Source organism: Tenrec ecaudatus, chromosome 2 (assembly GCF_050624435.1).
Source record: "Tenrec ecaudatus isolate mTenEca1 chromosome 2, mTenEca1.hap1, whole genome shotgun sequence".
Taxonomy (NCBI): Eukaryota; Metazoa; Chordata; class Mammalia; order Afrosoricida; family Tenrecidae; genus Tenrec; species Tenrec ecaudatus.
Genome location: NC_134531.1, coordinates 235,691,826 through 235,710,617, shown reverse-complemented (window position 1 = coordinate 235,710,617; position 18,792 = coordinate 235,691,826).

Here is an 18,792-nt window from a genome sequence, read left to right as displayed (position 1 = left end):
TATATATATATATGTTTCTATTTGTTCTTGGCTATTGTAAAGAGTACTACCTTCTTGATCTCCTTTTCCATGGTCTTCCATGTCAAATGTATATAGCAAACCAGTTGACTTCTGTTTGTTGATCTTGTATCCTGCCACTCTTCCATAGGCCTTCATCGTTGCGGTTATGGAGCTTTTGGGATTTTCAACCTAAAGAATCATGTCATCTGCAAATAGCGATAATTTCATCTCCTCTTGTTCCAGTTTGATACATTGGATGCCCTTCTGTTGTCTTATGCTATTAGCTAGGACCTCCAGTATGATATCGAATAGAATTGGGGACATGGGGTGTCCTTTTCTAGTCACCCTTTGGAGAGGGATTGATTTCATCTTTTCTCCATTGACTATGTATGATGTTAGGTGTTGGCTTTTCGTAGATAGCTTGTATTAACTTGAAGAATTGACCTTCCATTCCTATCCTCTTGAGCATCTTATTTAGGAATGAGTGTTGGCTGCTGTCAAATGCTTTTTCTGCATCTATAGATATTATGTGGTTCTTATACTTTTTCTTATAAATGTATTATGTATTATATTGATGGTTTTTCAAGTGTTAAATTCCATCCCTGCATCCATAGGATGAATCCCACCTGATCCTGATGGATGATGCATTTTATATACTTTTGTATTTTAGTGGCCAATATCTTGTTGAAGATTTTTTGCATATATGTTCATTAGAGATATCGGTCTATAGTTCTCTATTCCTGTGGGATCCTTGCCCTGTTTGGGTATCAAAGTTATACTGGCTTAGTAGTTTGAATTTGGGAGTTTGCCATCCTTTTCTACACTCTGGAATACTTTGAAAAGGATCAGTGTAAATTCTTCCCTGAATGCTTTGTAGAATTCTCCCGTGAAGCTCTCTGGTTGGGGAGATTTTTTTGTGGGTACTTTCTTGTTATCATATCTATTTCTACTTTTCCTCTGGGTTTCTTTAGGTGCTTGACCTCTATCTTGAATATTCCAGGGAGGGACTGATTTTCCAAGGATTTGTCCATGTTTTCCACATTGTTGAATTCATTAGAGTACAGATTTTCCAACTACTTTGTGATTATCCTTTTAATCTCATTAGGATCTGTTGTAATTTCTCCTGTTTCATTTCTCCTCCTGGCTATTGTTTGCTCTTTCATTTTTTTGGTTAGGTTTTTTATTGGAAGGATTATTCTGTTGATTCCGTTCTAGTTGCTGGAGGTTTAATCCATCATAAGTCTCTCTTCCTTTTTCACATATGCCCTTATTGCTATCAAACTACCTCTAATTACTGCTTTTGCCGTATCCCATAGATTTTGATACCTTGTACTCTCATTAGCTTCTAGAAGCTTTCTGATCTCTCTAATCTGGTTCAGTACCCACTCATGTCGTAGAAGATCATTATGCATCCTTCAATTGTTTACCCTTGTTTTTCTGGTTGTCCTTTGAGTAATGTCCAGCTTTATGGCTTGATGATCTGAGAAGGTCATCTGTGTAATCTCTATGTGTTTTAATTTATTCAGCCTTGACTTGTGTCCCAGCATGTGGTCTATTTTCAAAAATGAACCATGCATGCTTGAGAAGAATGTGAATTTTTTTAACATTTGGTTGAAAGCTCTAAATATCTGTATCAAATTTATTTGCCTAATTATAATGTTTAGCTCTATAGTCTCTTTGCTCAGCTTCCTTCCCAATGATCTATCTTTCTGTAAAAGTGGTGTCTTAAAGTCACCTACTATAATTGTTCAATCTGTTGTATCTTTTTTCATGTTTTTAATAGGTTGACAAATTTCATGGGTCTCTCAATTGGCACATATATATTTATTTTGCTCACTGGTTCCTGGTAAAGTGATCCTTTGAACATTATATAGTGCCCCACCTTATCTCTTTTTATGGTTTGAACCTTGAGATCAATTTTGTCTGAGATTAGCATTGTGACTCCTGCTTTCTTGCGTTACCGTTTGCCTGGTATACCTTCCTCTAGCATTTTATTCTTGTCTGTGAGCTTAATATGTGTTTCCTGAAGGCAACAGATTGATGGGTTATGTTCCCAAGCAAGTTTGAAAGCCTATTTATTTTAGTGTAGGAATTAAGACCATTGAAATTTAGAGCTATTATAGCACAATCTGTGAATTCATTGCTGATATCTTGTGCCTTTTGTTTGGGGTGTTTTCCTACACCCTTCTTATCACTGTGCTGTGTCTTTGTGGAGGGCTTCTTTATTGCTTTCTTTTCTCTCTTAGGTCATGTTATCTTGGTGATTGTTGTTGGCTCATTGTCTTATGTTTGGAGTTAGGCTATATGGTGTTATCCTGTTTGAGCTTGGAGGATGCTGATTTTCTGGCCATAGTGAGTTAGCAAGGATCTTCCACTGGCTTGGGTTTCTTGAAGTATATTCTTTAAGGTGTTCCTTGTCTTGGAAGACCATTTTCTCTCCTTCTATCTTAATAGGGAATTTGACAGGGCAAAGATTCTTGGGGAGGCAATTTTTCTTTCAGCTTTTGGAAGATGTTATGCCACTCTCTCCTCCTCTTCATGGTTTCTGTTGATAGGTCTGAGCATAGTCTTACCTGAGAGACATTTTGTGTGACTGTCTTCCTTTCTTTTGTTGCTCATACAACTTTCCCTTTTTCCTCAAAGTTGGATAGTTTAACTATTCTATGCCTTGGTGAGTTCTTCCTGAGGTTTATTCTAATTGGTGTCCTCTCTGCTTCCTGTATGAGTGATTGATTCTCATTTATTAGGATGGGGAAATATTCTTCCAGAAATTCCCTTGTTAGCAACTTCTTCGCTATGTCTTGTTCCAGTAGGCCAATAATTCAGATGCTGTTCCCCTTGATAGCATTTGTCATTAATCTCAGGTTTTTTCAGCCTGTATTATTATCTTGTTTGATTGTCTTTCTCATTTGCTGACGTCTGCCTAATTGTCTTCAAGATCACTTCTACAGTCCTCGGCCTCCTTTAATATGTTCATGAGATCTGTGATCCTTTGTGAAGTTTCTGCTACTTCATCCGTTAGCTCCTGTGCTTCCCTTTGGTGCATGGACTTTATCCCCTCTATCGTGGAATTCATCTCCTCTAACCTTGCATCCTTAGTCTGTGTAGCTTCTCACATCTCCTGTATTACTCCAAGCAGCCTTCTGAAAATTTCTTGTTGTGGCAGATCCACGTCAGATTCTTCTATGAGTGTTGTTAGCTCTGCTGTTGTGGTTTGTCTTTCTTGTTTTCTTGTTGTGAGTGAGGCAATATGCTGTTTGTTGATGTGATAATGTTGAAGATCTGGGTGCCATATTTCTGGGAGACCAAGAGTTCTTGTGGGTTTTTTTTGTGACTAGCAGTGGTGTTTTCAAGGGCTGCCTGTGGCCTACTATGGAGGTTGGACAAGCTGCTGTGTAGGCAGGTACCACAATGACTCAGTGATCAACAGTGATGAGAAGTTATGAGCATCGGTGGGGACAGCTGTGGGGAACTCAGTTTGACTGGTGAATAGCTTCTGGTACAGTAATAAGGCTGTAGGGGGCCAATGGGCGGATGGTGGTTCAGTTGGAGTCAAAGGCGATGTGACTGGCATTAGCTGATGAGCTCCCAAAAGCAGATTGCTGGTCCTCTGGGTCCCAAGGCTAGACTAGATTTGGAGGAAGGATGCCCGATGGACCAGGGATGTACTCTCCACTCTTCCACTCACTTCATGGGCTGAGAGGGGACTGGGCAATGATGATCCCTGAGCTAGGATAGAACCAGGCAGCACCTATCTGAGATACCGGGGCCTGGATCTTACCTGGGTGGGCCTGCGAGAACCTAGTCTATGACTCCCTGTGGCTCTTGGCAAGGTGGCATGTGGCCAGCCTGCAAGTACCTGCTCCACAACTCCTGATGACTCAGTTAGGCAGCACAGAGCGGGCTCTCAAGTTCCCGGTACACAACTCCATATCCCTGTGGCTCAGGCAGAGGTATGGTGTGGTGCAGTGTGCCGGGCTAGAAGGCGTGGGGGCTGCCAGAAGCTGCAGTGCTAGGGAAATGGTGGGTGAACATCTGGGTGCCACTCCATGTGGACAGGACAAGACCTGGCCTGTGATGAGCTGAGGTGCCTTGGAAGTGGCAAGGGAGTGTCCTGTTGACACAGAAGATGTGACTGTATGGTGGGTGGAGGCAACCCAGCACTGGGTGCCTCCAGTCACAGGTGATCAAACATGTTGCACGTTAGGCCCTGGGCCCTGGTTGGCTGCCAGTAGGGACCAGAGCTTGCAGGTGGAATTACCGCCTAGCCTCGTGGAGGTAGAGAAACCATAGGAGAAAGGTGCAGCTTCCCTGGGTGGGAGCCATGAGTGAACTGTTGCTATTTAGTGGTCAGGTCCAACCTTGGGGAGCTCTACACTGTAGCCATTCAGTTCCTGGGGAAACAACTAGGCCATTGAAGCACTAATTGGTGACAACTGAGGTCCACAGAGGTGGCACAGCTGGCAGGAAATCCCTGGCATATGGACATAGATCTCTGGGGCTTAGAACAAAGCAAATGCAGGGTAGACCCTCTCCCGGATATGGAGGGTGACTCATGGGAATTTTCCACTCACCAGGATGCTTCCATTTGACCTCCCAGATACCAGACTCACTGGGCTCCCCACATGAGTTGCTCACCAGAGCGCCATCTTGAAGCCTTCCTCCTATAAAACCCTATCGTATGTTATTATTACTAATTTTTACTCATTTATTTAAACTTGTTCAGTGTTTTATTTTCTATGTCTCTAATTTTTCAAAATATGCCAATATCCAAGAATAAAATATTTTTGGCCTCAGTATAGTCTCCCTATGTTTTTTCTTACGGAAGATAAATCCACTTTTACTTCCCTGCTCTAATTTGTATTTTTGTTTCTTCATTTTCACTGTAACTTTTTTTCCCATCAATATTATTGTATTTACTTAGCAAAATCCATTCTGATAGTAGTGCCTGTATTTTTCTTCTTCCTTGACATAAATATTCATCAATGTTTAGTGAATGTGTCAATGTAGGAATTTTCTCAGTGTACATATTATGAAATTTAGTCTGTCATATGTGTATTTATATGTGTGTGTGTGTGTGTGTGTGTGTGTGTGCATTTGTGTGTGTCTGCCATCAAGTTGATGCCACCTCATAGCGATCCCACAGGGCAGGGTAAAATTGTCCCATGAGTGTCTGAGTTTGTAACTGTTTACCTGAGTGGAAAGTACGGTCTTTCTCAGATGGGTGGCTGGTAGTTTCAAATTGCTGACCTTTCAGATCACAGTCCAATGCATAACCACTAGGACTCTTATACTAACCCAAAGCAAAACAAACAGAACAGAACAAAATAAACCCCACCAAAACCATCAGAAAAAGATAAAGGCATATTCTGTTTATGTTAGGACTCAGACACATTTCATCTAGTTCTATGTATCCATTGCTCCTGAAATTATTAGTTAATTGATGTTATTTGATTTTTGTTGTAAGTAAGTATTCTCTGTATAGCCAATTACTGTTGTGTGTTTTTTCTGATCATAATAACTTCACATAGGTCAGTAATGGGTTCCAAAAATTTTACAAGGCTTAACCTTAAGCAATACCATGCTTTTCTCTGAGGCAGCTTAAATTAAGACTGGTAGGCAAAAGACCAACCTTTTGTTACCAGTCAAGAACTTTAGCTGCTTTTCCCATGCAGGGACCACTTGACTTTCATACTTGAATATAATTTCAAATAAACTTATCTTCTTGAATACTAAACCTAATAGACATAATTTTGTTGTTCATCCCTTTTCATTTAATACTTGCTCTTTCCTTCCTTATCCTCCTTGCTCATTTATTATATTTCATAATGATTTTATTTATCAAGAAATATTAAATGATTATTTTATACTCATACAATTTGAGTGTAGGAGATATAGCAATGACAAAAGCATAGCGCATTCTGCTAGCATGTGGGTTGGGGATATAACTACCAGGGAAATATAATTTAAAATATTTTAATAACTTATTTTATTAACATTATGGCATAGCAAATGTGAAATATGACCTTTTCATATTGAAATAATAAAAAAGGTTGTTTTAAATGAAAAAAGTTCTAAAAAGTTAAATGGGGATGCAAATGTGTTATTCTGTATTTTCCAGGGGAGTGTGTAAAAATAAATACAAAGGGAAATCAAAAAGTGTGCAGAAAATTTCATTGTCTTTTTAAAAAATAATTTTATTGGACCTCATACAGTTCTTATCACAATGCATACAAACAAACATGTCAAGCACATTTGTACATTTTCCATTGTCCTTTAATTCAATTTTTACTCGCACTTTTTGAAGTAGTGTTGCATATATATATATAGTGTTGCATATATATATATGCATATATATATATATATATGTATATATGCAGCACTACTTTTAAAAAATGACTCACACAAATTGTGGGGAAATGACTCAGACAACAGTGGAGGCTGGCAAGTCCCCAATCTGTGGGTTAGGCATCAAGTTGAAGGGGTCTTCTGTTTTATGTGATTGCAGGCACTGACAAAGCAAACATACAAAGGTCAGATGGTGAATGCAGACTTGTACAGGTATATGTGTCAAAGGCAAGAGGACAAGTGATGATAGGAGTGCTCAGTCCAGAGAACATTCATCTGTGTGCTGGAGTCAGGCTGCATCCCAAGGGAACTCCCTTTTCAACTGATTTAGCTACTTGAATCAAAAACAAAACATAAGGTGATTGCATAGTGTCTGACAAACCACTGAGAATCATAACTATTACACTGGACTCAAAAGAACTGAGAAAAACATTATCTTATAAATCTCAGTGAGACAGATTCAGTCAAACTTGGAATATCTGAGACACAACAGGATTCCCTCATGTTTCTGAATTTTAAAAATGTATCGCCTTAAAAAGAGTTTACTTACCAATCTTTTATCACTCTCTACTACTAAAAAGTAATTCTTTCTTGGCAGGGGGAGTGTTTGTATTCTCTGACAGGTTTCTGGTTTATACCTTGTAACAATGCTATGAGAGCTACATGACTTTCTCTGACTTCACATGGAGGAAAGAGATTCAAACTCAACATCAGCCAGAGGCTAATTCATATGATGCAGAAGTCAGACAAGCCTCACCCCCCTTCAAACCTCATCACCAGCCCTGACAGTAGCTTTCCCTAAGATGACATGCTCTGCTCCTTTGATCAGCCATTGCCATAGCCACACAGAACACAAAGATTATATTCACAGATAGTGCGTTTAGTGTGAAAACCAATGAACTACAATTCAAGGTCACAAATTAGGATACAGCTATTTCAGTACGAAGCAACCCTTTTTCGGTCAAAACACTCAACTCTCATAATGTGGCTCTGTAAATAAATCTCCCTCATTTAAGAGCTTAGAAACCTAATTTCTCACAGAAGCCTCCTATCCAAAATAACTCAATGTTACTTTCTCTGAAGGTGGAGAAATCAACCACCCTTCTCATCCTCCAGATGGTGGTTTTGTTGCTTCCACTCCCCAGTCACTGCATCTCCCAACCGTGTCCCCAAATCAAGGTGGCTCTGTGCAGTTGCTTTGGGATCCAAGAAACAATTCATTCCTATCTCTTTTTAATTACTACCAGATTCTATTTCCTATGGTTCAACTACTGGATTATTTGATCAGCATATAGATTGAATAAAATGGTGAAAAGATACCACCCCACACATGTGCTGGTCTTTCTATGCAATATTTTTTTGTTCTGTTTCAATGATTGCTTCTTATTCTATGTACAAGTTTAGTATAGGCCCAGTGAAGGGTTTGGGAATTACCATTGTTACTCATAGTTTGCTGTAAATCACACAGTTAAATGTCTTTGCATTGTCAAAATAATCTTTACAATATTCTTTATTTTCAGCCAAGGTACATTTGACATAAATAATAATATCCTTTGTTCCATGTCCTCTTCTGAATCCCCTTTGAACTTACTGTGGATATACTACTACCAAAAATTTTAAGTTGTCTGTAGCATAATTTTACTTGCATTTAATATCAATGATATTTTCCTAGGATTTCTATATTAGATTGGGTCACCTTTCTTTGAAATGAGAACAAATATGGCCATTATCAAGGTAGTTGACTTCTAAATTTCTTGGCATAGACTAGAGGGTGCCTCTGGTGCTGCATTAAATGGTTGAAACATTTCAGTTGATAATATGTTAATTTCTGGAGAATTTTTTTTTCTAATGCCTTCAGTATATCTTGGACTTCTTTCAGTGTCATTGCTTCTTCATTGGTTCTTGAAATGGTAAAATGCTGGCCATTTCCTTTTGGTAGAGTAGCTCCATGTATTTTTTTTCATTCTCCTTTGATGCTATGCACATTGTTCCATATTTTTCCAGGGAATTCTTCATTATTACAACTTTAGACTAGACTTTTTGCTTCAGTCTCTTAATCTTCAGATATGCTAAGTATATTGTTCCCTTTTGTGTTTTTTTCACTCCAGCATTTCATTACAATGCTATATTTCGTTTTCTTGAGCTGCCTTTAAAACTCTTTTGTCTTTTACTTTTTTATTCTTCCATTTGTATTAGCTAGTATGCATTGAAGAACAAACTTCATAGTTTCTTCTGGCATCTATTTTGGTGTTTACATTTTCTCCTGTATTCTTAATGGACTTTGGCCTTTTGCAGGTTTAATGTTCTTGATATCTTCCCAGAACTGCCATAATTGGTCATTGACATTCAGTGAGTCAAATCTATTATTGGGATGAGTCTATATTAAGATGAAATATAGTCATGGTCACAGTTTGCTTCTCTTGACTCTTTATTTTAATCAGCTTCAATCTCAACTTGCACATGAGCAGTTGAAATCTGTTCCATCATCAACCTCTAGTTTGTTTTGGCTGATGATGGGCTTCTTGATTGCCTCGTTCCATGATTGCAGTCAATTTTCTTCCTGTCAGTCTGGTGGATTAGAGAAGCAAATCCAGGACATTCATATAATTGTAAGAGAGAGCCTTATATGTAAGTGTAATTGTATATTAATAAAACATCCCAGCTCAGTCCAGTTCAAATTCATAAGTCTGATATTAGCCCATATGTGCTATTAGTCTATAAATTCCTCTTCAGACTTACGCAACACATGCAATGACATCGAATGCCGGAAGATCACAGGCCAGTGGGTGGAAAGTCTTGTGAATCCATGACGGAGGAAGCATCTCAGTGCTGGTAGGAGTCTCCACTTGGCTCTGCCAGCTCCACAGCTCCGGCTCCATCAGTATAGCTCCATGTGACTTGTCAACAGTAATGTTTCACAGAGAGAAGAGTGTGTATTTTGTCTCCAGTGAGCTATTTATACCTGTTGTACTTCCAAAGTGAGTTCACCCAGCAGCGACTTGATTTACAGCCTGAACTCAACTCCTCAAGTTGACAGGAGATGTAACAGCCACAGTTGCCATTTATTTTGCTGAGAAAAGGTGTTTGCAATGCAAGTCTTACAAAATTCTATCATGTCTTCTCCAGCTTTATTATTATGACCAAAGACCATATCCTTCCAACTGCAGATCCTTTCTCTTTCTAATTTTTGTGCATTTTTATAATCATTAATTTTCAATACATTTTAGTTACAAGTTTAATCAATTTCAGACTGAAAAATTTTGTACATTCCTTTAAATTCTTCATTAGTGGCTCTAGTTGTCATGAAAATTTGAATAATAATTTAATTAGCTGGGCTTCCTTCTAGGCATATAAATATTAATATATCATATAGATATGAATGATTTTGAAATTTTTTTTGATGATGAATGAAAAGCCAGACCTCTTGAAATTTATCTTCATGGCATAATAAAACTAATGATGATCAAATTCAAAATGGCAGCTCAAATATTTTTATGTGTGCTCCGCAAACAATCACTCTGCTGTGTATATTTCATTGTTACTATTTTTGAAATATTTACTTTTCAAATGCCCTATTCAATTATGTTCTTTATATAATTTTAATAAAAACCCTAATATAAAGAAAATTCACTGGTAGTGATATTGAACTTAATAAATAGTGATTTCACACTGTTTCTAAATATATTATTAGTAATTAAATCAAGTTTTCTCATCACTGAACGGTCATTCACACATCTATATTTTTTATTTTTCACAATATATTCTGATGCAATAAAAAGAAAAGAAAGAAAAGAAAGAAAATTCTTCTATCATTCTAGGTTGTTTTTTTGGCATAAAAATAATTTTATAGGGGGCTGATACAACTTTTATCACAATCGATCCATCCATTCATTGTGTCAAGCACATTTGTACACATGTTGCCATCATCATTCTCAAACATTTGCTTTCTACTTGAGCGTGGCTCTAGAGTTTTTTAAAAATGATTTTAATGCATTTTACTAAAAAAATACATGGTTTTAAATTGGTTCAATGGGGTCCAAGCAGAAAGGCACGGCCTATCACTCACAATCCCATTTCGAATGAAGGATGGTTATCATGTGGTGAACTCACCTTTCGCAATACTGGCAAGGTAAAAAGGTTTATCTTTAAGAGTTTCTATCAGGCACAGTTTGAAATAACGAGATTCTAATGGTTGGTCTATATTTTATGTTTCCTTCGTTGCACCAGTTTGGTTCACAGTTTATCCGTGATTTAGCAAGCCCAGAGGACAGCTCAGGCAGCGTAACCCTGAGAACAACATCAAAAGCAGAGGGAGCAGAATCAGACCCCGGGGGCCGGAGACGCCATGCTCCCCCACACTCCCTGTGTTCTCCTTGGGATGGAAGCCGTGGCAAGATTCCTGGCGTCTTCCGATCTTCTGGGCCTTTAATCATTCACATATAAGAAATTCATTATACCTGATTTCAGTGGGCACCATGGCGGTAGGGGAGCGAAGTCACAGAGGCAGCTCTGTCACCACCATGGACAGATTGCTGCTCGAGGTCAGCTGGATGACAAAGGACTTGCTTAGAGCAGTCTTCACTGGCAGTGTTCCCGGTGTCTCCTTGCAGGTGCGCTCGGAGACAAGAGCAGGGTTCTCCGTGTCACAAGGTTCCAGGGTGTGTTTCAAATTCTGGGCTGTGACAGTTCACCTATGTCACCCACGTAGTGAGAACCCGCTCACCTCCCAGGACTCAAAGCCTGGTGTGCAGGTTCCCGTGTCCGCGAGGTCCCGGCGTCATAGTATATAACTCAAATCCTGCATATATAAATACACAACTCTAAAAACAGTGGTGGAGAAATAAGCTATGGTGCAAGTTGTTTATGAAATCATTTTTAAACCTATCTAGTGGACCACACGGGTTGGCTTTTTGAGAGAAAAATTCTATACACTAATTAAAGTAGCTAACTTCACAAGTTAATTTTTCCCTGAGTTCTTTATTTCTAGTTAAATACTTCCAAAGTAGGTTATATGATTCAGTGACCTTTAAAGTATAATTGAAATATTTGATTTTAAAACTTTTCTTTACTTCTTTTTCCTTCATTGCATGCAGCCTAAACACCACAGTAGAATTAATTGTCTAATTACAGGGAATAAAAGGGTGGCCTTTTGAAAGATTTAAAATTTGTATTTCCTAGAGTGGAAATTTCACTTGACCACCTGAACTACACAATTTGCACTCTTTAAAGATGGAAATAAACATCTATTGGGGAACAAAATTTTAACTTGCTAATAAGTGTAATACAAGGTACTCCATAATTTTAAGTCATTTTATATGCTAAAAACTAAGTGTAGAGTCATTTTAGTGTTTAATCCTTAACCATAAGCATTTATTCTCTCTGAAATCAGTTCCACTTTTATTGCTTTCCTTTCTTGTTAGAAGAGAATGCACTAAAAATTAAGCAGAAGGAAAAAATGAGTAGTAGGTGTTGATATATAGCTTAAATTAATAAAAAGGAAAAAAAACAAAGAGCTTAACATTAGGTGGATCTACAGTTTTCTAGAAGAATTTGTTTCCAATCACACATTTTGATGAACTATAGGATTAGATATCAATAAAAATGAGATTGTATAACTGTGAAAGCCTTAATTGTGCGTAGAAACAAATCGAGTAGGGAAAGATTGCATAAGTGAGTGTAGGCTAATTGATCTTCAAACCGACCTCAGGGGATTTTCATGTCCTAACATTGCCTGTAAGAATCCTGGTGGTGTAGTGGATTAAGCATCAGGCTGCTTACAGAAAGGTTAGCAGTTTAAAACCACCAATTGCTACACAGGAGAAACAAACTTTTCTGCTCCCCCAAATATTTACAGCTGCTGAAACCCCAAAGGGGCAGTTCTGCTCTTCCCTGTATGGTCACTGTGATTCAAAGTCGACTCCATGGCACTGAGTTTTGAGTTTAAGATTATATTCAATCTATGATTCACTCGCACCAAATACGATACGAACAGGAATGTCACTTAGAGCAGAATGAGCTGGATGTTTGAAGACCAAGGAGATAGTTAGCAACAATCCAGATGGACGAAAAATGACAGTTTTGTTTTGTTGTGTGGCATTGAGTCAATGCTCTCTCACAGCAACATGAGGGGAACAGTAGAATTACCCTATCCCACAGATTCCACAGGCTGTCATCTTCACAGTGAGAGATCACCAGGATTTACTTCCTATAGAGTTCCCAGGTAGATTTGAATTGCTTTCCTTCCACTTGCAGTGGAGCATTAACCTGTGTATTTTCAGGGATTCATTGAGAATCATGTGGGGCTGTGGGATGTTTTACTGAAAGATATCATAAAGTACTGTATCCACCTGGATGCTTACATTACGACTTCACAATATGTCAATTCCTTAAGATTAAAACAAAATCTGATTGCAGCTTCTGATGGAATTTGAATTTAAAGCTGAAATATTGAAATAAATATAAACCATGTTGAATTGACATCATACTAATTATTGAAAAGTATTGACAAAGATATTTCATATAACTTTAACAATCCACAATTTACTTGTTAACCTACATGTATATGAATGCATTCAAGACATTAAGGAGGAAGCCATTGCAGAAGCCCACAAATGTCAGTGCACAAAGAATACTTGTTTTCAGAGAGGATTTTGAGGTTTCAATATTATATTGTATGGAGAATGTATGAAAATAATGTATAAAGAAAGCTAATCTGGGGTTAAAATTAGTAAGTTTTTACAAGTGGAATTGGGAAGGGAAAGTCAAATTTGAGAAATGCAATATACAGGTGAGTATAAGACGCCGCCAATATGTGATAGTGATAAGGACAGGGAAACTGAGGAGTCAAACCACCCAGTAATAAGCTGACCACACAGGACCTTGCCAAATAGGGACATAGTGGGGCCCCAACCAAACAGGGACCACCAGCTTTGAGCTTGAGACGCCTGCCGACTTGTGAAAAGGGTCTTCCAGCTCTGGGTTGGCTCGCTACTTTTGCCCTTTTGGTAGTGGAGACCCATTGGGGGCCTGTCTCCAGTATATCCTGACTTTACTGCTCAATAACTTGCTGAGCTGACCTCTCCTCCCTGTTTGTTTGGCCTGTGCATTGTCATCACCATGCCATCGCTCCTTTCTGGAAGCATTCTCTGCCAGGATCTGATGGAATAAAGCATCACCACACCCTAACAGTAGAAAAAAACAAATAAACTAAACATATTTAACCATTTTAAAAATCAAATGACAGGATTTGGTGACTAATTAATTCTAGCAATTGTAGAAAAGAATATAATTTACTGCATTTGAAATGGATTCATTTTTGTGATTGTAGAATGAGAGCATCTCAGAGAATTAAAAAAAAAAAGAATTTATTGCCAAATTCAGTCATGATTCTTCATGCCATTTCTTAAAGAAACCCAGAAGTAAATCAAAGTGTAAATTTGGAAGACAGCTCGCAACTTGAACTAGAATTTAAACTGTATGCATGTGAATCCCAACTGCTTTCACTGTTTCAAAAACAAAAGTGTGTTGGAAGACGATGACAGTACAAGTAACGCATTGAGACAAATTTGAATGGGAAGTTAAAATAACAAAATTAGAAGTCACAAAGGAGATGGTTCTTATCCAAAAATGTGTTCACAATTACTAAAGGAAAGCTTTTAATAGCCAGGAAGGGAATCAGGCAAAAGGAAGACAGACATCAGAGGTCATTACCATGAGTACAATAAGAAGGGCTTAAATTATTTCTTCCACTTGAGAAAGAATGCATTACTTTTTCAAATAACATTTAGAGGAAACTTTTAGATGTTTTAAAACATAGTTTTAATAAGTATATAGTGAACATGTTTCAAAGACATGCGTAGTAGTAGAAAAATTAACCAAAAATAAAGTTGTACCCCAGGGAAATTTTCTCTCTTTTTTTGCTTCATTTTTTCTACACTCAAGAAAATCTCTTGATGACTGCTTTTTATATTATGTCAAATGTAGTTATTAAAGTAAACATATTGATGATTTTAATCTATTCTCTGGACTAGTTGTATATAATTTCTCAAATTATATAAAATTGAAAATATGTCTATTGCATAGGTTTTGGAAAAATAGGATGCTAAGAGTAAATTTATGTAGACAAAATGTTCTCAGATTCTATATAAACACTACTTCATACCCACAAATTACAAAGCTTTCCCAGTGACAGGAGTTTGCTCTTCTTTCATCCACTAACTTTTTCACATGGTAGAAATGATAGGTTAGATATATCCGTATTAAGTGAAAGATTTCTTGGTGGTTATTTTAAACTCTTTATTTTTATTCTTTCGCTCTCTTTTGTTCCTTTCTCCATCTTTGCTTTTACCTTCCATGAATTTCTCCTCCTTCCATGGTTTTCTTTCTTCAGTTCTCATATAGTTTTAAAAAAATTTTAAATACTTAGTTTTTAGATGTAAAAGTTTCTTATAATACTAGAAAATGTGGGTAATTAAAAATAATGAATATATTGTTAATTATTAAATTTGGGGGCCATATATTCATAGTAACTCTGAAATCTTTGGAAAAATAAACTGTTAATGTAATGTATATTTCTTTCACAAAATATAAATCTATTTTAGACTTTATTTGAAATATTTTTTATTTATCAAAAAAGGGGTGATGAAATAGTAACACAGACTACGAAAGCATTCTGTTCTGAATTCAAGAATAACATAGGTATTGTTTTGAATAGAATGGTTCATTCATAAAATAAGATTATTTTAGTGGTGCTTTGCTTAATCGTATGTGGTGGATAATATGAGGAAAACACATATATGTACTAGGAGAAAATTAAGTGCCCACCTATTATAGACATGTCCTTTTATAGTAATACATTTATTATATTAGTACTGTTTTTGAAATTTTTGTGACTATATTCTTGGATATTATCCCCAAACAATTGGGAGCCAATGTAATAGCAAAGCAATATGTGGTCTGTATCTTAATTCTTTACTGGTTTTCAATAAGTCCCTTATGCGACTTTTTAGAAACTATGACAAATCATTCACTGTTACCTTTTTGAGCTGTAAAAAGCTATCATGACATGACAACTTTTCCTTTAAAAGTCCCTTTTCTTTGTTCTCGTTAAGTCCAATTTTTTAGAAAACATTTTCCCAGAATTATTAAACAGCATACTCTCAATAAATACTTTAAAAAATAGAATATCTTTCAAAAAATTTGTATTTTAAAATAAATAAAGTATTTTAAAGAAATGACACATTTCATAAATTTGTTTATATATCACATTTTAAGTACATATACACAGATATGTATGCATACATACTCACATAGATTTCCTCCACATAATATCTTATGGTTCTTTAGAGAACTATAACCTGTAAGTAAGCATATTTAAATGGGAGTTATTTTTAAACTCTTCGTGTCTATGATTTTTGTCATTCCTTAGCCCTTCTTCCCTTTCCTTTTCTCTTTGCTCTGCCTTTGTATTTCATATATATATATATGAATATATATATATGAATATATATATATCTATATATAGATATAAAACAATCATACAATACTGGGTCCTTACCTTCAAAATATCTATACTTCCAGTATTTGGGAGAAAACTTGAGTAATTAAAAATAATAAGGAGGCTTTCTAAAAAAATTAAACTATATATAGGTGGAAAAAAAAGTTTCATCTATGAAAGAGGACCCCTGTTGGCATGGTGGTTACAATTGGCTGCTAACTGTAAGGTCAGCCATTTGAAACCACCAGCTGCTCTGCAGGAGAAAGACTGACAGGAATAGTTCCATCCTGCCCTATAGTGTCATTATGAGTCACTATTGACTCTGTGGCAGTGAGTTTGGTTTTTGGTTTATATATTGAAAAGATCAGTTTAAAACAGGTGCATAATATAAATAACTTGTATTGGTCTCAATCAGACTCCAATTTATTCTAGGGCCATACTAATGCTTATTAAAGTACATGACTTATGACAACACTGTTGACCAAAATTATTTGCTCTACAACTTTCTGAAATGACTCTTCTGATTTATGCCAAAAATAACTCTGTAATATAGGAAACTGTGGCTCAGGTCCCCCAGCCAATACAAACTCTTAATAAATGAGTTTTACAACATATGTTAAATATCAATCAATCACATCTAACTCTTGGCGCAACCTGGAAAAACAAACGCAGACAAACAAACTAACTAAATGCCATTGTGTCTATTTTGATTCATAGCAACCCTACAGAACAGGGCAGAACTGCCCCCTGTGAGTTTCTGAGACTGTAACTCTTCATGGGAGTAGAAAGGCTTCTCTCTACCACAAAGCTAATAGATGGTTTTGAACTGCTGACCTTGCAGTTACCAGCCCAATTAGTAAGTACTACGCCACCAGGACTCAAATTCCAATAATATTTGTGTGCTTATTGTCTATCTTTGAAAGAAAATGTTTAATTTCCCTTTTGATGTTTCCAGTTTGCAGACATTCATTAGGAATAAGATGTTTATTTTACAGAATATTTTTTCATTTTAAATAATTATTTAGTGTTAGATGTGGAATTGAAAAACTGGCTTACAGTCTTAAAATGCTTGTTGAATACAGGCAGTAGATATCATGGAGCAATTTTAGACCCTCTTTCTTCATAAGAATTTCTGCAAATTTGGCAGACCAATAATTCTTTCTACTTCCTTAAAGATTCAGTCTTACAAGCCCATAGGGGCAGCTCTGTTTCGTCTATAAGGTCAGTGCCAGTCAGAATTGACTTGGTGGCAGTGTAGGTTTTCCCCCAGATCTTGAACTCATCATCATAGGCGACAGCTAAGCTCCAGTTTATTTATTTTTTGGTTTGCATCTGCATACATTTGAATCTGCCCTTTTGGAGTTCTTAGGTTTTGCTTAATCTAAGTCAGCAATTTTCTAACTGATCTCATAATATTTGTCCAAGACTTGGTCATGCTCGTAAATTGGGCTTTGGCATGCCCTGACTAAAGAAGATAGAGTGTCCGACCAGGGGCCATTTGGAGAATCATTGGTGGATTTGAAAAATGGCAGAGAATAAGGCGATGTTTCATTTCGTTTTGCATAGGATCACTATGAGTTAGAACTTAGTCAATGGTTTCTAACAAAAAAAATGAATCTTTAAGGAACCCTGATGGCCAATGGTTAAATGCTTTCCTTTTAGAAAGATGTAGCTGTCTGCGTCTGTAGCAATCACAGCCTTACTGATCCTGGGTCATTTATAACTCTCCCAGTAGGTCATTTTGAGTTAGATTGTCCTCAATATAAAAAAATTGTTTTTTAATGGTCCTTACCAAATTTGATATGCTGCAAGTACTTATATCGATATATTATACAATTCTTTTTACATTAACAAAAATGATTTAGCAAATCATGCTGCCAGAGTTTCTGCAAATATAAATTCTCAGCTTGTACCTAAGAATGAGATCCATGAAGCCATCACCCCTCTGATGTAACTTCTGCCTTAGTATTTGCCAATAAATAAACACAAGCCCTTTGTCAGAAATTAAATGAGTGGAAATAACAAAGGGGAAAATATTTCAAAAATATAAAGTTATGTATAGATGTGGCCCAGGAAAAATCTACACTACCAAAAAGCCAAAAAGTTTGGTGCTATTAAAAATTCATTCTCTCAGCTACAATGTGATAGATGAAATGGTCAAATTTATTGGGGAAACCATTGGTGAGAAATTTCAACTGTATACGCCCCCAAATATCAAATATGTTCATGACACTGTATTGGACTGAGATGACAGTGTGGTTTTCTACTCATGTACCTTTAACTCCTATATAATGACTTGGTGTGTTACACAAAGAGGGCAGGTGTAGCACTAGTAGATGAGACTGGTCATTTTTTGTTACATTTTGTCACATTTTGGCTAAAATGATTAACTAACTTTGAAGCAGCAGCAGACACATCATGCTCTGATCTCTGTCTGACCTGATGAAGCCACCTAGGGACAGATACACCAGAGACTGTGGGCACAGAGGCTCAGAGCAGCAGCACGGAGACTAAGTTCTACCTCCTCCTCATCCAGATCGATAGGACTGTGAGACAGAGTGCCATGCAGGTTGACTTCCTGGTTTATCACAGCAAATGTCAAGGGACCATGTGGCTGAAAGACTGAGGACTGGAGAGAGATTGGGCTACCACATGGCTTGTAGGCTGAGTATCAGATAGAGACTTGACTTATGGCTGAGAAGAGGTGTTGCTGTGGACCCATGATTGTAACCATACTGTTTGTTAATTCTGGGTTCTGTTAATTTATTAATAACCCTGCTTAATTGTAAATATTTTCTGTGAGTTTGGTGTGGCCATTGCAACCAATTATTGAACCTATCTTGGCAGGAAAGTTGGTGTCAGAGTAGATTAAGAAGGATGGACCATGGAACCATGTCTGAGCCCTGCCTCTTGGCACTGAAGAAGAGAACAGAGAAAATCAGATATGG